The following is a 25,918-nucleotide window of genomic DNA, read 5'->3' on the forward strand; positions in this document are numbered from 1 at the left end:
ACAAGTCTAATTTAACATTGCACCTAAGCCCTTTGTCATGGAGCACCTGAGCTTTGGCTTGAGGGGCCAAGGGGAATTCTCTTTCAAATAGACTTTAAAAATAGATAATTATGAGGAACAGCAGCAATAACAATTACAGACGTGACTCCACCCCCTCGTGAGGGTCACTGTCAGATCTTTTAGAAGCCTAGAAGTTGCACCGGCTCTGACGTCACAAACCAGCAGCCAATAGGTTCGCGCTGGAGGATATTATTGTGACGCGTGGTCTGAAGACTGTTAGTCGAGTCCTCTCTGGAGCGGAGCTCCACCATTGCTGACGTGCTGCGCCCCAGGGCCCTCTCACTGCATCTCCTCTTGCCCGTTTCGCCCCCAAGGGGCCGGGACTGGGATTGGTGACGCTTTTGGGTAGGAGTGAAAGAAGTTTTGGGGGAGGGAGGGAAAGTGCAAGAAAACTATGGATCAGTGAGAGTCACGTGAACCACCGGCTCACTAGAGCAGTCCTTAGCCCAGGGAGTGTGTCTGGGGTCACGTGACCTCCCCACCTAGCTGCCCAGACAGGGGCTGTCACGTGACCCCTGCACCGTCCGTCCGTGTGCGCGCGTGCGCGCGCGGCCTCAGAAGATAAACCTGTGTTATATGTTTGCGTATGTGTGTATGTGTGTGTGGGTGGCAAGGGGTGCGCGCTCCCTCCTCCCACTCCATCTTTCTCCTCCCCTTTCCCCCCATCCCCCCCCCCGTGTGTAAGAAGTAGCGAGCGAGATTTGGCTTGCGGTGGTGGTGGGGGCCCTGCGCGCCTGCGCAGGAAACAGCTGTCACCCTGTGCGGAACAACAAGTCATACAAACCTCCCCCCTCCCCTTTGAGCCGGTAGGCGACCTTCCTCACTCCTCTTCCTTCTCCTTCTCGGGGGTCCCGGCCCCTCCCCCATCCCTCCCGCCGTGCCCGCGCGCACAGGTAACCGCTCTGGCCGGGGCGGGAAGGTGGGGGGGCCAGGGAGGGGATGGCGCCGCGGCCGTGGTGGAGGCCCCCGCGGCCGGACGTCTCGCTCCCCACTTACTGCTCCCTTGCTGCCCAGGGATGCTGGGGTGGCGACTGCGGGGACTGTCCGTCAAAGGGAAATGGTGGGGGGGTGGGAGAAATTTTAGTAGATTGTGGTGGTGGGGAGATTGTCGATTCAGGTGAGCATTTATGTCTGGTATCGCGATAGTCACGATCGAAATCGGGGGGAAGGAGGTGACAGGGGTCCCTTTCTGCGCTTTTTTTCTACCAAATGGTCCGTGTCGCCCCGAGGGGGGCGTGGATTGCTCGCCTAGAGTCTGAGGACCGGGAGGAGATGGCGGTGCTGGGCCGGCCCCCGGTGTCGTCCTTGTTTTGGCCGGAGGAGGCTGGAGGTTTGGCCTCCTCGGGCTCCAGGCGAACCCTGAGTACTTGCTTCTTTCTGGGCCTCAGTTTACTCAGTCCTTAAAATGAGTGCAAAGATAGGTAACAGTGTTGTGGGTCCTGCCTTAAAGGTTCCCCATCCCTGTAGTGATCCTAGTGGATGGAGTGACCACATGTCAGGCATGGTCTAGAGGATGCTTTCTCATATTGGTGAGGCTTGGACTAGATGGCCCGGAGGGCTTTTCCTGCACTCGAGTCTGGGAGTCTAGGCTCCTGGCTTTTTGGAAGTGTCCTGCTCCTTTTCTGCACCCTATTATGTTGGGATCCATGTTGAATGTCCTCTGTCGACAAACTAAATTTAGAGACCCTGCGGAGACCCATTATGCTCTCCCGTTTCGTTTTTTAAAAACCTTCCAGCCTCCTTTCAGGGATGCTCAGTTTTATCTTTCACCCCTCCTTCCTTGCCCTATTTCTCATACCTAACTTAATGGAAAAGGTGGGGAGGTTAAGGTGGGAGACTAGCACGCTGGTACTTTTGGTTGATGTTCGATTGTTTATTTTCTGGTTCAGTCAGTGTAAGCAGACCTAGCAATATCTTTTGCAAAACCCAATATGGAGTTGTTTGGCCCCTGCACCCCGGCTTTTTCATGGAGTCGGTTTCTGTTACACTGGGGTGCGAAGCATAGGGTGATTAGGCTCCTCCCTTAGGACGGCGAACTTTTCTATAATTGATAAACTTCCTTGACCCTAATCATTTTATTAATAATATAAATTTATAAAACTTTGCCCCGGAAGGATTGTTTAGAGGTTGCAGTTTATGAATTTGTGTCAGGTATTTCCGATTCAGTTTCTTTTTGAGGCTACTTAGATTCATTTTATTTGAAAGTTTTCTTAGTTGCACCTGCTATAATTTGCCTTTATTTTTTAAACCATGATCAAAATTTCTGCTCTATTTCTATAAATAGTTGTAACTCTTTTAATATTGAAACCATAGTGAAGCAGTGAAAAGACCACTATTTAATTTATAGTCATGATATTTGAGTCCAAATTCCACGTCTGGCACGGGCTACTTGTTACAACCCTGAAAAAGTGTGTTAATATCTCTGGTCCTAAGTAGTAGTTGTAAAGTGAGGAAGTTGGATGAGACGACTTTTAAGGTTACTTCTAGTTCTAGCTCAGTGATCCCAGTATTAGAAATTTATAAGGATAATTCATAGTGGTTGATTTATAATTGTTAGAAGACAGCATAATTTCTTTTTAAAGAAAAGCAAAAACCAAAACCCATCAAAAATCCAAATTAAGATTGGTTATTAAAGTTACTACACTAGCTTTTTAAAAAGTTCTGATTCCCCCTCCTAGAAGATTTGTTCTAGAATATTTTATCTTACGTGGTTCTTAATTTAAAAGGACTTTTTATATAATCTTTACAGTATTCTAGTTTAGCATGTAATTAAAGTTTAAAAAAAAATTAAGAAAGTTTGGTTTAAAACCAAAAGATTTTCTTTTCCTTTAGGTCATTATGGATCTTAATTTAAAAAAAAAGTTCGATAGTTCTTTTAGTTTATCTTTAGATTAAGTCTTTAACTGCAAATATTTTTCAGCTGTTCAAAGTTTTTTCTCAATTCAGCAGACTTTTTAAAGCACCTCTGTGAAGGCACTGAATTATGATTGGAGATAAAGTATTAAAAAATCCTTGTCCTCAAGAAACTTAGATCCTAATAGGGGAATGAATAGATAATTAAATATTAGGAATTTGTGGAAGGAGAGAACTAGACTTGAAGAGGAATATGTGGGAGGATCAGGATTAGCTATTTACCGGAACTAGCACCTCAGTCTGGGTCTGGAAGCTAAGAATTCTAAGTATATCACATTTTAGTCAAGAAAGAGTAGGCTAGTTTGGCTGTAATTGAGTTGCTGAAGACAGAGTAATTAATGGAAACAGTGTGGGCCAAATTATAAAGGGTCTTAAATTCAAGACTATGAAATTTGTGTTTTATCTTAAATGTTGTAGGAAAGATATTAAAGATTTTTGAGCAGAGCATGACAAAGTCATACCTGTGCATTTGTATAGATTGAAATGGAGGGGAAATAAATTGGAGTGGGAAGAAGCTGGATGTAGACCAATAAAGATGCATTTAGTATTTGCCTACCATGTGCCAAGCATTATGTTAAGTAAGCACTGGAGATACAAAGAATGGCAGAAGAGAAAAAGTTGTCTTTGATCACAAGTAGCCATTTGGAAATCAATCAAAGGAAGTTTAGGGGAAGATGATAATAATCCCCCAAACTAGGATAGTTATTACAGGAGTAAAGAGAAAGGGGGACCTTTTGAAGTTGTGTCTGGAGATGGGATAAATAATATTTGGAAATTGCATAAAGGATTGGGAGTGGGAAAAGATAACCCAAAAATGAGTTTGAGTCTTAAAAGTTGGGTAGGTAAAAGCATACTGGGACTATCAGCAAAAATGGGACAGTTTGGAAAAGTGATTTTAGATTTTTTTTGGGGTGTAGGTTAGGGGAGGCAAGCTGGGTTAAAATGACTTGTCCAAGATCACATAGTAATTATTAAGAATCTGAGTTTAGATTTGAACTTGGTCCTCTTGACTCCAGGATCAATGTTTTATCCACTAGACCACAGGCAAAGATTTTATAGAAGATAATTCTATTTTGGACTTGTTCAATTTGAGAGATCTATGAAGCTTTCAAGTCAAGAGATCTAGCAGGCATATGGTTTTGTAGAACTATCCTGTGAAATATTAGGGGTACTTTAGATTTGGAAGGTGTTTACATAGAGTTAATTGAACTGAGATTGTAGAGATAAGTCTATAGAAATGTAGAGATAGGAGTTGGAGGAAGCCTTAGGGGAGCTATGCAAAGGAGGTAGATATTTATCCCTAGAACCGGAGTGCCTTGATTATGTGGAGAGAATGTTGAGAAAGGGGGGGTGGGGTGGTGAACTGTAAAGAAGTTGAAAAATGAGATCAAAGAAAATGCCTTCTTGTTAGTTTGTGTATATTAGTTATAAACATGGCTAGTTCTTAAAATTGTCATTTTCCTTTTAAGAGGAAATCAGATTCGTCACTTAAAATAATCTTGTTTTTAACTAGAAATTTTATTACTTTGATTAGAGCAAAATTTTGTCTGCATCTTGAAGTTAAAAGAGACCTCAGGTGTCATTAGATTTTTTTCCCCCCCCCCACTGAGGCTATTGGGGCTAAGTGACTTGCCCAGTGTCACACTGCTAGGAAGTGTTAAGCCACCATATTTGAACTCAAGTCCTCTTGACTTGAGGGCTAGAGCTCTATCCACTGTACCACCTAGCTGCTCTTAGACGTTTTACAGATCAAGAAATTGAGGCTTATAGAAATAGTCTCCATACAGGTTTAAATATTTTTTTGGACATACAATTGATTTATTTTTAATAGTATTCTGTTTTTCCAAATAAATGCAAAAATAGTTTTCAGCATTCTTCTTTGCAGAACTTTGTATTACAATTTTTTCTCCCTCCTTTCCTTCCCTCTCTCCAAGACAGTAAACATAAACACTCCATTAAATAAATACAATTCTTCTAAACATATTTCCACATTCATCATGATGTACAAGAAAAATCAGATCAACAGCAGGATGATTTCAGAAAGTCTTGGAGAGACTTAGAAGAATTGATGCTAAGTGAAATGAGTTGAACCAAGAGAGCATTGTAAATAACAACAAGATTATAGGATGATCAATTCTGACAGACCTGGCTCTCAACAACAGTAAGGTGATTCAGGCCAGTTCCAACCATCTTGTGATAGAGAGAGCCATCTGCATCCAGACAGAGTACTATGGATCCACTGAGTGTGGATCATGAACTAGTACTTTCACTTTTTTTCTTGTTTGCTTGCATTTTGTGTTTTTTTTCTTTTTGATCTGATTTTTCTTGTGCAGCATGATATTTGTGGAGATATGTATAGAAGAATTGTATATATTCAATATATATTGGATTGCTTGCTGTCTAGGAGAGAAAATAGAGGGGAAGAAGAGAAAAAAATAATTTGAAATACAAGGTTTTGCGAGGGTGAATGTTGAAAACTATACATGTGTTTTGAAAATAAAACACTAAAAAAAATCTGATCAAAAGGAACAAAAAACCTAAAAAAAAAAAAAGCAAGTAAACAATAATCACAAAAGGTGACATTATTATGATTTGATCCATGTCTCCATAGTTCTCTCTGAATGCTGATGACACTTTCCATCCCTATAGAACTTTTTTTTATAGAACTTTAATATTCCATTGAATTCATAAATCATAACTTATTCAGCTATTCCTCAACTGATGGGCACCCACTCAATTTCCAGTTCCTTGCCACTACACAAAGGGCTACTACAAACATTTTTGCACAGGTGGGTCCTTTTTCTCTTATGATTTCTTTGAGGTGCAAACCCAGTGGACATACTGGCTGGATAAAAGGGTATGCATGGTCAGGTTAAACTCATTTAAAAGATGATGGATATTTAAAATATCAAAAACATCACTGAGGATATTTAAAATATCAAAACAAACTTAATAAGACAAGTCCAAAAGAATTCAAAAATTCATTCACCTATGGCAGTATTCTTAAAATAAAGGTAACATTGATTTAGATACATAGTTTCTAGGTATAATATATTTCTTTTAATGTAACTGGTTTTAAGCTAAGATCTCTAAAAACCTATGAGAAACTCACCATCCTTTAATTATTTCCTAACTAGATTAGATTAATATGTTCAGTTAGTGTTTTGGGGTCTGGTAGTTTCCAATAACTACAACTGTACATATGAAAGTATGGATATAACATAGGTCTTAATTGCTTAAAAAAGAGTTTGATACTGGTGTCAAACTGGTTTTCAGAGAAGAGAATCTAGCCTCTGAGAATGTTACATTGTATGAAGTAATTCCTCCTACAACAAAACCATGTGTTTTTTTCTGGTCTTTTGGAAAAAATCCCTTGAGAAACATGGTTATTTGTGTATATGTAGCAGCAACATGCTAAATTTTTTGGCATAAAAATTGCCTGTAGGGTAACTTATTTCCCCTTTACTGTTGGTTCAATACATAGCACTCTAAAATTTGCTACCATATTTTTGCTACCATAAATTTAATTCAAAGATAATGAGTTCCTATCTTCAAACATGTCTGGCTCTTCTTTTCTTAAAAAAAAATCTCCACCCTACCATCTGGTGAATTTATCATCCTATATCTCTTTTGCTTTCTCAGTCTATCTAGAAAAAGCTGTTTACATTCCTTGCTTCCAAATTGTCTCTTCTTTTGCAAATCTGTCTTTTTGATCTCACATTCAATTGAAACTCTTCTCTTTAAAGCTATCAGCATTTTCTTAATTGCTAAATCTTGTCCTTATTTTCAACTTTTCTCTGGATTTGACAGTTTTGTTACTTTTGTAAAGTCTTTTAATTTGGTGAATTTTTAAGATTGGTACTTTAAGTGCAGGTGTACCTCCTAGTTCTGTCTTCAGCCCCCTACACTTTTCTCAAATGTATTCTTGGATAGTAACTTTTTTCTTTCTTACTTTGTGTATTTTGTGAATTGGCCTATCACTTCTGTTTCTATGATCGTCTTTCCACTGAAGGCTACCAAACTTATTTAGTCCCTAATCACTTCTCACTGAACTATTTCAGTAGCTTTGGTACTGAATAGACTCCTAAAGTGTCTGTCATTCTTAAGTTATTGTCTTTTAAAAATCTTCCACACAATTTAAGTGATTCCTAGAAATAAAGCTAAAAAGTTCTGACCTGCATTTCCTGCTCACAATGTTCAAAGATCACACAAAACTCTTCTATTTTACATTCAAAGTCTTTCTCAGTTTGGCTTCTGCCTTCTTTTTCAGGATTATTACATATTTTTCTTCTCCATAGTGTGTGTTCCAGAGTGTCTAGTCAGATTGGTCTACTTCTTTTTGGCCTATTTCTCCTGTGGGATAAAGATCAAATTCCCATGGCTGGAATGTGCTGCACCCTAGTTTTTAGAATCCTTATTGTCTTTTGAAGCTCAACTGAAGTAGTTATTTCATGAGATTAATTTTTAGGCAATAGATTTATTTATTTTTATTATTATTTTTTAAATTATGGCTTAAATACATATACATGGGTAATTTTTGACATTCAACCCTACAAAACCTTGTGTTCTAATTTTTTCCCTCCTTTCCCTGTCTTCTCCCAGTTGGCAAGTGACTCAATTAATGTTAACCATGTGCAATTCTTCTATACATTATTTCATCAAATATGAGAAAGAAAACAAGATACAAGCAAACAACAGTAAAAAGATTAAAAATATTATGTTGTTGTCCACATTCAATTCCTACTGCCCTCTCTCTGGATATAAATGGCTTTCTTCATCACAAGACCATTGGAACTGGCTTGAATCACCTCATTGTTTATGAGAGCCACATCCATCAGAATTGGTCATTGTAAATATTGCTGTTGCTGTGTGCATAATGATCTCCTGGTTCTGCTTATTTCACTTAGCATCAGTTCCTATAAATCTTTCCAGGCCTCTCGGAAATTATCCTGCTGATCATTTCTTATAGAAAAATAATATTCCATAACATTCATATACCAAAACTTGTTGAGCCATTCTCTAATTGATGGGCATCCACTCAGCTTCCAATTAATTGTCACTACAAAAAGGGTTGCCACAAATATCCATGCCTTTCCCAACTTTATGTTAGGATATAAGCCCAGTAGAAACACTGCTGAATCAAAAGGTAAGCAGAGTTTGATAGCCCTTTGAGCATAGTTCTAAATTGCTCTCCAGAATGGCAATAGATTTAGCTAATTAATTATACATACTGATAATCTAACAATTAAAAAAAATGCTCACTTAGAATTATACAGATTGGGATAAAAATATGAGGCCTTTAACTTCTGTGTCTTTTGTTTAGACATAATTGTTTGAATGTTGTCTCCTTCATTAGACTGTGACCTCTTTGAGATCTGGGACTGTTTTTTTTTTGTTGTTTTTTTTTTTTTTGCTTTTCTTTGAATTCCTCTTGCTTAGAACAATATTTGGCCCATAATTGCTGCTTAATAAATGTTTTTTGACCATTAAAGAGCTTGAATTCTACTCTTTGGTGGAGGAATTGAAGGTTTGAAAATAAGATTAACAGAAGAGTACACTGAAAGATTACTCTGGAATATTGAAGCAGGGAGAGACTTAATTCTTTATTTTAAGTATTTTATTAAAATTTAGAAGTATAATTACAGATAAAGTAATTTATAATTTAAGTGGTATAAATTGCCACTTCTGTGGTAGCAGCATACTATTGTAGTTTACAATTTACAATAGTTAAATATTGGATTTGTATTATGTATTATTTGCAAGTATTTAAGGTGCTTGATATCTAGACTCATTGAATCTGTCACATTGAGAAATGAATCTTGTGGAAAGCTTTATGCCATCCACAAAGAAGGGCAGCTCTAATTATATTGACTAAGTAGATTGGAGCCTTATGGTGGCTTAGCGATTTTGTAATTCAGTAGGCAGATGTTCAGTATTTCTGAGCAGTGGAACAAAAGATTATTGATATATGATATATGAAAGATAACAGCAAATGGGATGGCCATTTTTTTTTTTTTGGAGGGAGAAAATAAAGTCATGGAAAATATGACAATATTTTAATTTTTTATGTGACATTGTTAGATGTCAATATATGTAATTAACTAAATCTATAAGGAAATTATTTTGAACCTTAGAATATCAAACTTTAAAGCATATATGCTTAAAATGAAACTGACATTGGTCATTCACTCATCTAAGTGTTTTATTTTTTAGCACACAGTATATAGATCCTGTTGGGAAGGAAAAATTCAGAGCAAAAGGGAAAAACATGGGAGAGATTAAAAAACTAAAAAGAAGTGAACATAGCATGTGTTGATTTATGTTCAGTCTCCTTAATTCTTTTTCTGAATGCAGATGGAATTTTTTGTCCGAAGTCCCTTCCGATTGCTTTGAATCACTGAACCACTGAGAAGAACCAAGTCTTTCCTAGTTGATCATCGCTCATTCTTGATATTGTTGTGCACAATGTATTCTTGGTTCTGTTTGTTTCACTCAGCAAAGAACAATAATATTCCATTTTCTCCATATACTGCAACTTGTTCAGCTGATCCCCAATTGCTGGATCCATTCATTTTCCAATTCTTTGTTACCACAAAAAGAGTTGCTACATTTTTATACATGTGAATCCTTTTCCCTCCTTTATGATTTCCTTGGACTACAGATCCAGTAATGGTACTGCTTCATCAAAGTTTTATAGCCCTTTGGGCATAATTCCACATTGCTCTCCAGTATAGTTGGCTCATTTCATAACTCCACCAAAAATGCATTAGCTTCCCTGTTTTTCTCTTCCAACATCATTATCTTTTCCTGTCATCTTAGCCAATCTGAGAGGTGTGAGGTGGTACCTCAGTTTTTTTAATTTGCTTTTCTCTTGATAATAGTGATTAATCAAGAGCATCTTTTCATATAAGTATAGATGACTTTAATCTGAAAATTGTTCGTATCCATTGACCATTTATCAATTGTGGAATGTCTTATATTCTTATAAATTTGACACATTTCTTTATATATTTTTAAAATGAGACTTTTTAAAAATTTTTTATTTTATTTTATAATTATAACTTTTTTTTTTTTTTTGACAGTACATATGCATGGGTAATTTTTTACAACATTATCCCTTGCACTTCTATTCAGATTTTTTCCTTTCCTCCCCTAACCCCCTCCCCCAGATGGCAGGCAGTCTTATATATGTTAAATATATTACAGTATATTCTAGATACAATATATGTGTGTAGAACCGAATTTTTTGTTGCACAGGAAGAATTGGATTCAGAAGGTAAAAATAACAGTTTACACTCATTTCCCATAAAATGAGACTTTTATCAGAAATACTGGCTGTAAGGATTTTTTCCCAGCTTTGCACTTCCCTTTTAATCTTGTTTCTGTTGGTTTTGTTTGGGCAAAAACTTTTTAGTTTAATGGAATCAATGTTGTCCATTTTAGCTTTCATAATTTCTAGTTCTTCTTTGTTCATAAATTCTTCCCTTCTCCAAAGTCATTTAAATGTTTTCAAAATTCATACAACACTTGCGTAACTCATAGTAGTGTGTCATAAAATAGGACAGGATCAGACCCTCAAGGCAGTTGTAATCTTGTTGAAAAACCTTGAATTATATGGGTGGCAGTTGTACAATATTGCAAAAATGTAATAAGTGCTAGATTGAAAATAAGAAGTTACCAGATGTCCAGATAGTGCTAACTGCTTGAACTAACTCCTCCTCAAGGCTGTTGGGGGGGGTGGGAGAGAATATTTTGTAAAATGTAAGCAATATCATATAAATGTGAGGTTTTTAAAAGTTTTGTAGAGTAAGGCAGTAAATCAGAAACACAATATTGTATAGTACTATTCTCTAAATTCTTTTTTATCTGCAAGTTTCCCAAAACACCCACCAATTTTAGACAGCTTAGAATCTTGATGTCCAGTGTGGGCTGAGTTTACAATCTGGGCACCATGACATGATATTGTGTATTATAATTATTTGTGTTTGTATCTTCTCCTTTTACTTATTGTATGGTAAATACCATTAAGGGTGTAGTAACTTTGTCTTTTTATTTTATTTTATTTTTTTATTATAGCTTTTTATTTACAAGATATATTCATGGGTAATTTTACAGCATTGACAGATTTCCAATTTCCCAGATGGCAGGTTGACCAATACATGAATAACTTTGTCTTATATAAATTTTGTGTTCTTCCCAGGACAGGGTCCTACTTATGATATACATTTGATGAATATTTGTGGAATGAATTAAAAGAATGAATGTAATTAAACATCTTAATATAAGGTACTCAGACAAGTTTTTAGCTCTATAGTTTGTGTACCATTTTCTATATTCTCCATTTCACAAGGACCAAGAGTATCTTAGGCAACTTCAGAGTGTGTGCTTGTGTGTGTGTATTTGTTTGTAAATAATAAGATGGAGCAAAGGATAAATAGGAACCTGGCCTTGGAATGAGGAAGACTTGGGATCAACTCTTGCTTCTAGTATTTATATGGAAACATTTTAATCTTTCATTGATAAGTATCTGCAAAATTGGAGGGAATTTCCAAACTGAGTAAGGTTTGGTTTTTTCCTTATACTAATCCTCCCTACTCCCTTCTTGACTAAACTACTAGGGCAAAGGAAAGGAAAACTCATAAACAGACACAAACAGTTGGTTTGTAAGGGATCATGTCATACCAAATTTTAAAGGCTACCATAAAAATTTTAAAATATCATTCTCTTACATTGCTTCCATTTATTCACTGTACCTTGGTTTCAGTTTCAAGATTGTACAATTTTTATTCTGTGACTTTTAGTTTGGATAATTTAAAGCCCTATATTGCTCATTGCCTTGTATGGTAAAAGCTTTTGGATAAGGACTTTAGTTCATATTTGAGCTCTCTTCTCACTTTTTCAGTTCAGTCTATATTTGTTTGCTAAATTGAATGGAGCACTTGTCTTCAATTTTAGTTGCTTTTATAAAACAAGGATGTTAGACTAAGATTATCATTAATCTAAATCAGCATCACTGATAACAAGGATTATGCCTTGTACCTCTGTCCCTTTTTTGGCAGGCTGATAATATCTAATGGTTTTGTCTAGCTCTGTCATAATCTGCCGTCTGGTAAGGGATAGAAGATGACCACAAGCAGAGATCTTGAGATTTTATAGGTCATACTTAATTGATATTAAACATTTGAAAAAATGTCCAGACTTATTGGACATTATAAATGCTATGTAGGAATAAGTGCATATAAAATACTTATTTTAGGTATCAGTTTTTTTACACATTTGAAATTTCGCAAGATCAGGTCAACCCTCCAGTTCTGAGGTGATATTAAATACTGATAATATATCTAGTGCTAAGCAAAAGTCTTTTACAGTAAGTAGACTGATCTGATTACAAGGAAAAGGAAAGAAAAACAATGTGATGAGCTATTAAGAAAACAACTTTTACATTATTTTTAAATTAACACAGTTATTTTTCTTCCCCCTACCTCTTTGCCTCTTAACTCCCAGCAAAAAAAAAAAAAAAAGAAAAAAAAGAAAAACAATTTATGTAATAAACATACATCGGCATGAAAATAAAATGTCTGGTTTAGCTATTCGTCCATTTTTTGTCACCGATAGATATCTCATAAATGTCCATTATATTTATTAACTACATTTTGCAGATTTGCAATAATTCCAGTGCTGTTCTATTTATCATTGTCTCTTTCTGAACTTCTGTTATTCCTTTGTTAGCTTTATAATTATCAGATTGTTGCTTCCTTTCTTCTTTTTTTTTTTGGGGGGGGGGCTCTCTACTACTAATCTTTTTCCCTGATATATTTTCCCTCAAAAAATTAATTCTCTCTTTGTAATGAATATAGTCAAACAACACAAACTGACATTTTGGCCCTGTAAGAAAATGTTTTATCTCATTCTGCAATTCTAGTTTATTAACTTTTTGTCATATGTTGGGAAGTGTGAATCATTAACCTTCTGAAGTCTTCCCCTGGGTTCTTTGACTTTAGTTAAAAAAATAATACAGTAATTGAGTCTGAAGTTAAGAATACCTGAGTTCAAATCCTGCCTCAGACATTTGCTGTTATGTTCATATGTCATTAAATTGTTTAGCCATTTTCCAATTGATAATGAACAAGATGAGGTGAGATCTTTCAAGAAAGTTGTGAAAATCGAGTAAGGCTTCATCTACTTCACAGTTTGAGTAGGCCTGAAGGACTTTGAAGATTGAGTCAATGGCATACTTAAGTCCCGTTCCTGTAATACGCCCATGACATCATTTTCTCCCTATTTCAGTCAAATATGGGCAACTATGTACTTATTGGTCAAGTTCAATTTCTTGGGTAGTTCCAGAGTTTAGAATGTAAGACCCTAAGCCTTGAGGATGAGGGTCAGTGGTGGGAGAGGGTATTTATTTGCTTTAGGGATTAAAAGTGTTTAACCCTGCCCCAGAAGGTGTTTCCTCCCTTTGATTGCCTGCTCCACGGGTGGGACGCCCTTCTCAGAAATGTATAATAAACTTTGCTTTTCTTCTAGAGATTTCTCCAGCTTTTTTTATTAAATGGTGGCCCCCTTGCCATTTCTGAACCACACAATAAAGACCTACTTTATAGGTCATTGCTAAAACAAAACATTCTATATACATTTAAAAAGCTCCCTATAGACTCTTCCTTTGATCTCTAGTAGGTCTAAGCTAGTAGTTTAGTGATTTTTTTTTTTTGAGTTATATTTTCAAATTGCTTCCAAAATTACTGGTACATTCACAGCTCCACTAATTTATGAATCTGCTTGAGATTCATAATTCCCTGTAACAATTTTCTTTTTCTTTTTTTGTAATCCTTGCTAGTCTGATGGGTGTGAGGTGCAATTTTAGAATTGTTTAAATTTTATTAGTGAGTTTGAGCATTTTTCCATGTAGTTATTGACAGTTTTTCTTTAAATAATATTTGTTCATATTTTTGACAATGATACTTGTTCTTATAAAGGTTCCAAAAGTCTTTGTGCAGTTTTAAGTTTAACTCAAAATCAGTGCCCAGTGTTATCTTGGATAGTAAGCATATGTCAGAGAAGTTTGTTGCAAAGATATTTTATTCCCAGTTTAACTATTCCTTTATGATTTTAAACTGCATTGATTTTGTTTGTGCAAAAGTATTTCAATTTAATCTTATGTGTTCCTCTTTGTTTTTTGTTTGGGCAAGAAGTAGTCACTCATCACATTCCTGTGAAAGAAAGAAAGAAAGGCATCTTAATTAATTCTCTAGTTTACAATGTGTAATGTCTAGGCCCTGTATTCCTTTGGTATGAGACATTGATTTAAATGTAATTTCTCTCAGACTGCTTTCTAGTTTTCCCACCTGTATTTGTTCTTTTCTTTCTAGTTGTAGTCCTTTATTTAACACTGTCTTAGAAATGTCTCTTTGATTCTGCATTTTGTGTATTTTATTGTCTTACACCAACTTTATTTAGTTATTTTTGCAGCAGCAAATATTCTTTATAATTTATTACTTTGTAGTATTGAGATCTTTCTGCTAGGCCATCTTCCTTTCCCACTTAAAAAAAATTCCCCTTGAGATTCTTGACTTTTTGTTTCTTTAGATGAATTGTTATTATTTTTCTAGTTATATAAAATACTTTGTTTTAAAGAGATAAAATCATTTTAAGATAAAATAGGCACTGGGAGTGAAATAGATTTTGGAGAACAATTGTTTTTTAAAAAATATAAAAATAGTAGCATAATAGAGATTGAGATATGGATGGAACAGCCATGACAAACCATCTATGACACATACAAAGGAGTGCTACTACTTATGTATTATTATAATACACAGGGGTTAGCAAGAAAGGGGTTTTAAAAATTAACTGGAGGAAAGACAAGTTCCCTAATGACATTCACAATTAGCCTTAAGGAAAGGAATACAGGAAGTGAGAGTAAACCATTGACTGGCAGGCTTAATCCCTAAAAGAGTTTAATAGATTTACCCCAAACCTAAAAGGGGGTTAGTGAAGGAAAGAGATTACACCTTTCACTGGTCAGCTAACCCTAAAAGGAATTTAGGGAAATATAACCTGGGGGAAGAGGGAATTGACGTCATAATTTGTTTTTTTGGTTGGATAAGTGAAGTTGGGGTTTCTGGGAAGTCCCTTGTGGGGTGGGATTATAATGAAAGTCCACTTGAACAAAAAGCCTACTTAAGAACAAAAGACTCACTTAAATTGAAGGGTTCCCACTTGTGCCCTTCCTGCTTGCCCCAGGGAATATTTATAATCCTATCTGTGCTGCTAGCTTTCTCTACCTAGCTTCTACCTAGCTACCTAGGACTTCATCTTTTCTGTTGGTGTGGCATCAGATAAGTTAATTTAGGTAATATTGTTGTGTTTATTTTATTAGCTTGGCTTAAACAATATCACTTTCCAGTTATTTTCAAATGAGTTTTTGTAGAAAGTGAATTGTAGTTGAATCCACGTAATTCTTGTGTCTCTTGGTAGGTAGATTTTCAGTAATTTTATACAGTTTTCATATATTTTTAAAAGGAAATATTTTTGCTTGTGTGTGGTGGGTGTTATTGGTGATATGCAGAAAGGCTTAGGGGAGATTCTTTGCCTTCAATGGCTATCTAACCTTAATCACTGAATGGGTATGGCTTCCTTCAGACTGTGACTTGTGGAAGACCTTAGCTTAAAAAGGCTTAGGTCTCCCATATAATTTAGGACCAATCTCCAGTTGTCTTGATCTATATCTTGCCACTGGACCCACATGACTCTGGAGGGGAATATGAGGCTGGTGACCTTGCACAGCCCTCTCTTAAATCCAATTCACATGAGTTTCATGGCATCAGTTCCCTGGTATCTTGGTTCCTTTCAAGTAACAAGTAACAATAATAACATTTTATATCTTACTAAAGTTATTTGCTTCATCGAATTTTAAAAGTCTCTTTTTCTTCAATTAAATCATCACATATCCTTGTTTTGTCTATGTTTCTTCCTTCAGTCTTATTGTTTTTATTGGTGTATTGAAACTATCCAAGTCTTACCTCTGACACAAAAAGATTTTTTTTATCACCATGGGCAAGTCAGTTAATCTCTCAGTGTTCGAGGCCCCAGCTTTTTGAATAGTGGTTCTTGACCCTATATGGAGGTCTCATAACTGAATGGGGGGGTTATGAAATGATTTATTAACAGTAAATGTTTCATTTTCATATCTATTTTATATTGCTATATCCAGAGTCAGGTAAAAATTTCTGGACAAAAAGGGTTTGTGAGTGGAAAAAGTTTTAAGAATCCTTGCTCTAGGAACTCTACAACCATAAATTGCCACCTGGCTGCCCTCTACTGTTACACTGCTCAAAACAAACACATAATCTAGCAAAATTTATTCACAAATAGTTGCATCCAAAAAATGTTTGGTTCTGCACTTTGAGTCTATCAGTTCTCTGAATGCCCTTTGTTAATAACATGTTTAAAAAAAAAAAAAAAAGAATAGCTCCAGATTTTAGGAAGAAATTTAGTTCTAAAACTCCTATGGCTCATTGTTTAGATTTTGAAGGTGGAGACTGAGTATTAAAGGAATTGTTTTTTCTTCTGAACTTTTTGAGTACCTCCCAGATTTGTGATGCCAAATAAGGCCCTCATTTATCTTAGTTCTTACTAAGCCCTTAATCATTAAAAGGATTTACTTCTGATTAACTGAGGCTTGGGAAAGACCTTAATTTAAAAAGGCCAAGGTCACCCTTAGTATGCCAGACCATCTCCTATGTTCTTGATTTATCTTAGATTTTGCTATTGGATTTAGATAATTCTGGAGCAGAGAATGAGATTGGTGATCTTATACTGCTGTGCCTCACTTAAATCCAGTTCACTCTCTAGTCAAGACATCCTCTTCCTGATGTCATTTGGTTCTCTTACAGAAAGAAGGACCAATAATAGTTTTGGAGACATAGTTGATCATTGCTTTTGATCAGAGTTAAGTCTTTCAGGTTTTTTTTCTTTACATATTTAGCATCTGCTATATAATAGGGATTAGTTAACTGGGGGAATGATATTTTTCTGTATAGTAATAAAGTGAAGTGAGGGAGGAGATGGTTTAGGGGGGAAATAAGTTCTGTTTTTGGACACATTTAGTTTAAGATAACTATTTAAGATATCTACTAGACATCCAGTTCAAAGATGTCTGAAAGATTGCTGGAGGTTAACAGAGAGGTTAGGGGAAGTAGATTTGAGAATTGTCAGGGTGATCATTCTTTGTGAAGAGAATAATATTGAAGGTGATGGTTTGGCTGTATGTGAGAATGTGAGTGAATTTGATTTAAGTGAGGTCCAGTTGCTCAAAATCATCATCCCCATTCTCTTTTCCAGAGTTATCTAAGACCAGTGTGGAGACATAAGTCAAGACCACTGGTGATGGCCTGAGAAATAATAAAATACTGTTTGCAAAAAAACTAAAATAGCAAATAAAGAGTGGCACTCTTGAATGCCAAAGACCTTTACTGGTAACTCTCAGACTCTTGGAAGAGTGGGATTGGGTGTTCCTGGGGATAGAAATCAACCCTGGTTAACAAGTAATGAGAGTGAATATAATAATGAGTTTATTCTGATGAAGAGTCTAGGAGACTTAATCTCATAGTCTTGGACAAATTGACTTATACGATATTCTGACTACCTAGACTAGGGCAGTCGAGATAAAAGAAGGCCAATTAAAAACAATGGGCTAGATTTTACTGTACTAAAATCTCTTTATATTTTGATCAGATCTAAGTTTTCCCAGGGGGCTGCTCTATTCAATAAAGATTTAATCTTTTTTTTTTTTTTTTTTTTTTTTTTAATCAGCTCTGCCCTTCAAAGGCTGACTGAATAGCCTACAAGGAATGAGGAAATAGAAATCTTAATTCAATAATTGGTTATTAATATAAGGAAAAAGCTATTTCTCTCAATAGGGATACAGTCTCTTAGCAAACAAGGTTAGGTTAGTTTTATGTCTTCTTAATGACTTTACTTTCTCTTTCTGTAGCTTGCAGGGGATGTTTCCTGAGCCAGAACTAGGTTAGTTCTTGCCTTCTCTGTTCTTAGTGGCCTAAATAATGAGAAAGCTGAATCTTTATGGTGCATAATTTTTATTTTGGAGAGATGTCATAAGTTGTGAGAATGAGAAAATGACTAGTTTTCCATTTTGCTGGTTATATGACCTAGAAGTATCCTATAACAGTGTTGTATTGTTTTCATGTTTATATTGTAAAGTACTTAGTACAGTGCCTAGCACATGGTAAGTGCTATATAAATGTTAGTTATGATGATGGTGATGTTATGAATAATGCATTTTACCTCATCTGAGAGTAATGTTAGACCCATTTTTACATAAGCATAGAAAACACCTTGTTGATGGATTTGCTCTATGAAATAAAATTTTTCTTTCATAGTGAACTCTTTAACTACAGTTCAATCTTGTATTCTCTACATTTTTCAGACAATTGTGTAGTGGTAAATGTGAGTCTACTGTGGAATATTGCTTTAGAAAATCTGCATGATCTCTTCTGATACCTCAATTCTCTTTGTGTGTATTGTGATTAATCTTGTACAAATGTTATGAAGTCAGTAATTATAAGATATGAGATTCTTTTCTGAATATCTGTATATTTCTATTTCTTTAGTTATCTTGAAAATTGATGGTTATATATCCTCAAAGTTTTGTTTTCAGTACAGATGTGCTATTTGTACTTCATCTAGACAAGCTGCTTTTCTCCCTTCTTTTTCTTTAGTGTCACTCTTACTCTAAAACAATGATTCTTCTTTTAAAAAAAAAACCTTAATTTAGGGGGCAGCTAGGTGGTGTAATGGATAGAGCACCAGCCCTGAATTCAGGAGGACCCGAGTTCAAATGTAGCCTCAGACACTTAACACTTCCTAGCTGTGTGACCTTGGGCAAGTCACTTAAGTCTTAATTTTTATCTTGAGTTCCAAATTCCTTCCCTTCATTCCCTCTCAACTATTGAGAAGGCAAGAAATATAATGCCCCTTACCTAAGTCATGCAAAACATTTTCACGTTATTTATATTCTGAAAAAAAAAAATGCTTCAGTTCATCAGTTCTCTATTTGGAAGTAGATAGCATTTTATGTCTTGAGCCCTTTGGAGTTGTAGTAGATCATTGAATTGACTACTACAGTTGGTAATTGTATTCACAATTGATTAATCACCACAATTGATTGATGTAGATTACTATCTAGATTGTTCTCTTTCAGTTCATATAAGGATTCTCATGTTTTTCTGAAACTTTCCCCTTCATCAATATCTTTGAGTACTCTAGTATTCTATTACATTCATGAACCTTAACTTGTTGAGTCTAAGTTCCACCAACAGTATATTAGTATTCTTATTTTTCCACATCTCCAACTTTGTCATTTTCCTTTTCTGCCATGTGAGCTAATTGGATGAGTTTGAGGTAATGGTACCTTGGAGTTATTTAAATTTGCTTTTCTCTAATTATTAATGATTTAGAGCTTTTTGTTTTTTTCCCTTATAATTATTTATAGCTTTCATTTCTTCCTTTGGAAACTGCCTGTTACAGGGGTTCTTAATTTTGTTTTGTTTTGTTTTGTTTGCTGGCTCATTTGGTAGTCTGAGAGGCTTATGGATCCGTACATAAGATATAACACATGGGACCTGAAAGAAAACCAAATGTATTGAAATACAGTTACTATAGTATTTTAGAAAAAAAAATTTGTTGATGGATTGTGTATAAAGAACCCATGCCCTAGAGGTTCATCTTGAATTGTGATGTTAAGAAGGTTCAGTTTAGCCAAATATTCTATGTCCATTGTGCTGGATTTCCTCTTATCCCTATGCTTTTAGTTGGCTCTCCTTTATGCATAAAATGTATACCTTCCTCACTTTTCAGTCATAGAATTCCTCTCCTTAAGAAGCAACTCAAATTCTACTTTCTGTAGGAAGGATTTCTGGATTTGCTTTACTTCTAGTTTTCTCCTTTTACCTCTATCTGCTATTGACATTCTTGCATTTATTTGTATTTATTTTCTTTACATTTTTATTCTGGATATGCTTATGTATACCTGAATGAATAAGAATTATTAAGCTTTTTGCTATGTGTTAAAATAAAACACTATACTAAATGATAAGAAAATTAAGGACATTAATTGCTCTTAAGAAGTTTACATTCTAATGGAATCATATAACCATCATTATGATTATTTCCAGTTTACTCTTGTAAAAACTGATGTTCAGAGAGCTTAAGTGACTTATTTGTTCATGAATATGTAGCTAATATTTTAAGGGGCTCTGAACCCAGATGTTTATTTCTCCAAATTGCATTTACACTTGTGAAATCACAAATATTCTAAAGTATTGAAGGTTTCTTATAATTAGATTTGTTTAACATACATACACATATACTTTCTCAAATCTTTATGTGTGTAAATGACCATTTTAAGAAAAATGAGTTTTTGTTTAAATTTTATTTAAAAAACCTGTAAAAGAAAAGAGAAAAACAGAAAAGGAATACTAAAACAAAAGAACATTGTCATGTGCCCAGCAGAACATGAGGGAAGATTGAAAATATATAATAACAAATTACCCATATAAGAAAGCATATAAGTAGAAGAAACTATATTCATGAATATCCATCTTTTCTTCCTTGTTAATTGTTCTTTTGTTCTCTGTTATGCATCTTTTTTCTTTATTTGTTCTCTCTTTTTCATCTTAACCCACCCCTAAGCAAGCTATAGTTAAGAAAAGATATTTTATGTATGCTCATGTAGATATATACATAGACTTTCTCCCCCCTCTCCTATACACTCACATCTTTCCTATTCCTTCTTGACACTGCTTTAATCTGCTCCTTAAAGCTTTATTGTTACTTGACCTCTTCCCACACATGGATCTCTCCTTTGTCTTCTTCCCTCACCTTTTTGTTCTCCATTTGCCCATCTCTTCCCCCCTTATTTCTTTATAGATTTTGGAGGGTGCTATATCCTTCATGATTAATAGTAGTATTTCCTATTTAGCCCATTCCTGAAGTGAGTAGGTTTTCAGAATGAGTCCTCCTCCATTCTCTAATGCTTGTTTATTCTTCCTCTGCACCTTATTTGTATAACATAATGAATAGTTTTACCTTAACTCTACCCAATCTTTCTTTTGAGTTACCCTATTGTTGATGTCAGTCTTACATATATGGGTATATGTTTCCCATATGAAAAAAACAAAAACCAACTGTAGACTATTTGTTCATGTTGCATTCCTTGAAATTGATCTTTTGATATTGGTTCTTATATGTTAAATATTAAGTTTGGGTTTGGTTGATAGAAAGTTCAGAAAATCTTAAAGTCAATTGAATATTCATTTTTTTCTCATTTAATATTATGAATAATTTTGCTGAATGTGATATTGTTGGCCAAAGGCCTAGTTCTTTTGATCGCCCATATACATCATTCCAGGTCCTGCATTCTTTTATTCTGGGTGCTGCTGAGTCCTATGCAATTATATTTGTAGCATATTTGAATTTTTTTTCTTATTTCTTGTAAAATTTTCTTTGTGACCTGGGTTTTTGAAATTGGTCAATAATATTTCTGTATATTTTCCACAAAGATCTGTTTGAAGTGGTGATTAGTGGATTTTTTTTTTTCCTGTTTCTACTTTTTCCTCCTATTCTTTCACTCCAGGACAGTTTTCTTGAAAGTTTCTTGCATTATATCAAGATTATTTTTTGGTCAGTTTTGTATTAGTCCAATTATCCCTATAATTTTTCTTTTTGGGCTATTTTCCAGATCTGTTGTTTTTATTATAAAAATGTTTCACATTCTGTTCTTTTTTTTCATTGTGTTCTATTTTGTTATTTCTTGATCTTATAGCTTCACTGACTTTGCCCAATTCTAATTTTCAAGAGTAATTTTTGTTTTTAAGATTCTGAATTTCCTTTTCTATTTGGATAACCTTTTTTTCATAATCTTATTTTTCTTGGATGGTTTTTATTTGTTTTTAGTTTTTTCCTCAGTGTTTCTCATTTGATTTTTAAATTCTTTTTTGAGTTCTTTTATAAATTCTCTCAGTAGGGAGCCAATTACTGTTGAGTAACAGTTGCTGTTTGGGATAGAAGCATTTTTTTTTGTTTTACTTCAGTGTCCTCTTCTGAAGTTGCATCCTAGTCTTCTCTATTCCCATAGTAAGTTACTGTGATTGAGTTCTTTGCCAGTTCATTATTATTATTATTTTTTTTTAATGAAAAACATTAGTGCGAGCACCTCTAATCCTGCAATGAGTGGATTGTGCCTCTTGCTTCACTTCAGCTCTCCCTTCTGACCAGGAACCCCATACCCGAGCTCCACTCATCTGGAAAAGTCTGCAGCAAGCAGTGCCCGTGCTGCACTACTTCTGCTGCATGCACTTAGGGCTATGTCTCTGCAGGACAGCTGAGCCTGGTATGAGTAGTCAGCTGAGCTTCATTGAACTCAGACCTCCAACTCTGCACACAGTCTGTTGGTACTCTAGCCACACCCAGCCAACCCCCAGGGTTACCACTTGGTGTTTCTCCAGAGCTAGAAATGCAAATTTGTTCTGTTTGTGGGGAATATCTGGAGAGCTTGAAATTTACTGACCTATCCTGCCATCTTCCTAGAATCCTACCCCCCCCCCTCATTTCCAATTTGAAGAAATGTGTTGCATTTTTTTAAACACTATGATTTTCCCAATAAAATATAGTCAGTTGCTTTAAAAGCAGAAATTGAAAAGTATGTGCAATAATAGTATTTTTTCCACTTTTAAAAATTTAGGGTTTTTTTATTTTTTTTATTTTTACTTTTTTATTATAGCTTTTTATATACAAAACATGCATGAGTAATTTTTATAAACATTGACTCTTGCAAAAACTTCTGTTTCAATTTTTCCCCTCCTTTCAGTAAGTATTTTAAATTTAATTTTTGTCAGTGATATGAAAAGTAATAAGATCTAGAGCTAGAGTTGAGTAAAGGAGTGGAAATGAGTGAATTTTAAGTATGATGAAATGTAGTGAAAGCAAAAAAATATTTATACAAAAAAAATATTCTGGTAACTTAAAAAAGATCCTTTGTCATTTAGTTACTTTATTTCTTTTTTTTGGTTGTCAGGTTAACATATAGGATACCCCCACAATTCCCAATATGTTTTTGTAAACTGGAAAGTTTATATATAATAGAAGGAAATGCTAAATGTACTATCTATATAGCAGTGGAGGAAGGCAGAAATCCTGTGTTTAATTAGCAAATGAAAAAACTGAGTTTTAATTAAAATTTACAGATTTAGTGTTAAATATTTTATATTTTTCTCTTTCATCTTTGTTGAGAGGTTTCTTAATTCTTTATTTGCTGCCATAAGAGTGGTATCATCTACAAAAATGAGATTGTTGTTTCTCCTAGCAACTTTATTTCTGGCTTATGATTCACCCAGCCTAGCGTTTTCCATGATTACCAAGTGCAGAGTACAATCTATAGCCTTGTCATTTTCCTTTTCCAATCATTGGTTTCATGTTTGGTTCTAACTGTTGGTTCTTGACCTGCATAAAGTTAGATGATCTTGGTACCCCTTTCCACATTTTGTTGTGATCCACAGTCAAAAGCTTTAGTGTAGTTAATGAAGTACAAGTAGGATTTTTTCTGGAACTATTGCTTTCTTCCATAATCCAATGAATGTTTATAATTTGGTCTGTAGTTCCTCTGTCTCTTCTAACACCAGCCAACTCTTCTGGTAATTCTTGGTTGACATAGTGCTGCAGACTGATTTGTTGTACAGTCTTAAGCATAACTGCTTATTTTAGAATTGAGTGTACTTTTTTCTTTTTTAAAAGTAATTTGAACATGCCTTGGCATTTTCCTTCTTTATGATTGGGACATAAATGGATCTTTTCCAATCCAGTGAATATTATTGAGTTTTCCAAATTTGCTGGCAGATTAAATGTAGCAGGTTTAGGAATTTTAAATAACTCATCTGGTATTCTGTTATCTCTCCACTAGTCTTATTGTTAACAGTACTTCCTAAGACCTATTTGACTTCATTCTCCAGGATGTCTGGCTGTAAATCAATAACTATATCATCTTGGATATCAGTTATCACTAATATTAAGGTCTTTCTGGTATAGTTCTGTATATTCTTGACACCTCTTCTTTTGCAGTAGAAGCTTAAGATTTGAGATGTAGTCAACTCTGTCTTGTTTGACTGTATAGGGCTTCTCCACTTTTGGCTGTTAAGTATATAATCTTATCTGATTTCATTATTGATTATCAGTAATGTCTATGTATTGAGTTGCTTTTTGTGTTGTTGAAAAAGAGCATTTGCTATGACCTTTGAGTTATCTTGATAAAACTCTTTAGTCTTTGTCCTGCTTCATTTTGTACTCCAAAGCCAAACTTGCCTATTAATTCCAGTTATCTTTTGATTTCCTACTTTAGCATTCTAGTCCCTATGATGAATGACACCTTTTTTTTTTTTTTTTTTTTTTTTTTTTTTTAGTGTTATTTCTAGATGATATAAGTCTTCATAGAACTGATTAACTTTGGTCTCCTTGACATCAGTGGTTGGAGTACAGATTTTTACTGTGTGATGTTGAACATTTTGCCTTGGATTTGAACATATACTATTGTCATTTTTGAGATTAGATCCTAGTGGTGCTTTTCTCACCCTTTTATTGGCTCTGAGGGGTAATCCATTTTTTTCAAAGTAGTATAGTAGTATATAAAATAGCTTGGATTAAATTTATCCATTCCCATCTGCCATGGCAAGGCAGTGATCCAAAAAGGGACAGATTTGCTGTGGTTATTAAATAAGTTATTTAATGTTGTCCTTCAATTTCCAAGTTGGAATAGAATATTTACTCAAATGTTATCATGTTGACAATAAATTTAGTGTGGTTCATAAGTAGCAGGGGCAGATAAGTTTTTATCTTTTAATTTGCAGGCAAAGATAACTTCCTAGATTTAGAGATATAAGAGGTCTTAGAAATCATAAAGTACAACTTTTCCCTCATTCTGTGAATGGAGGAGGTCATATAATCATCTAAGGTCATAGAAGTAGTAAAATAGCATAGTTGGAATTCAATCTTCCTTGAATTTAAGTCCCCTTTAAGAATCTAAGAAACATTTATAATCATGTCTTTGAGGGAAATGATTAAAGGATGGGAATCTTACAGGGTCACATAAAGGTTGGATGAAACTATTTCACAGTATTTTTACTAATATAATAGAACATCAAGATTCTTTAATAAAATCAGTGGCAAAATAATTAGTATTTTAATGAATATTAAATTATGATAACTTAAAACTCAATGCTATGTCTATGTAGCACTTGTGGTATTGCTGACAGATTTGTACAAATACAAGATGAAATCATTTTAGCTCATTTTTTCATATATAAGATGGAATAAAATTTTAAAAATTATTAATTGAGGTTGTTGAATGTTGCGTTGTTATAAGCAAAATGCTGTTTTCTGGCTTTTTTAAAAGTAGTGTTTATGGTGAGATGCAGCATTTGAATTAGATATTTTACCTTTAGTTAAAATTATAATTGGATAGTTATTAAAATGTTTTAGATTTGTCAGATGGACTTATAAATAGATGAACTTTAATAACTTAATAACAACTATGAAATAATGTGGGAAGGAAAAATCATCTTGGAACAGAAGGTATAAGATTGAAAGAATATTGGATTTGGTTTCTGAGGGATCTGAGTTTCAATCCTTTTTCTACTCATTATCTACTTGTGTGATCTTTGACAAGTTTAAAATCCCCAAACATCAGTTTTTCTCATCTGTTAGATGAAGGTGACTAGGGCTCCTTTCAACTCAAATTCTTAGCCTGTGAATATTGATATCAGGGAAAAGTACTTTGTCCTTTTAATGTTTAATTTTTAGAAATGTTTAATAATAAAATATAATAAAATAATGTATAATGTTTAATGGTTTGTCAACAATTAGGGAGATAATTTAT

The 25,918-nt window shown here is 34.6% G+C and overlaps 1 protein-coding gene across 11 annotated transcripts in view; it reads left to right on the plus strand.

Annotated features, from left to right (window-relative positions):
• The first annotated feature begins 274 nt into the window (after positions 1-274).
• Positions 275-25,918, plus strand: part of KDM4C (lysine demethylase 4C) — a 433,156-nt gene continuing 407,512 nt past the window's right edge. For 2 of the 11 annotated variants that reach the window (XM_074282890.1, XM_074282894.1), the window contains exon 1: positions 596-866. The gene's annotated coding sequence lies outside the window, so the exon portion shown is untranslated. Of the gene's footprint in view, positions 406-595; positions 954-25,918 lie in introns of those variants that run through there. The other 9 variants (XM_074282887.1, XM_074282892.1, XM_074282895.1 and 6 more) reach the window with 9 other exon arrangements.

Source organism: Sminthopsis crassicaudata, chromosome 1 (genome assembly GCF_048593235.1).
Source record: "Sminthopsis crassicaudata isolate SCR6 chromosome 1, ASM4859323v1, whole genome shotgun sequence".
Lineage (NCBI taxonomy): Eukaryota > Metazoa > Chordata > Mammalia > Dasyuromorphia > Dasyuridae > Sminthopsis > Sminthopsis crassicaudata.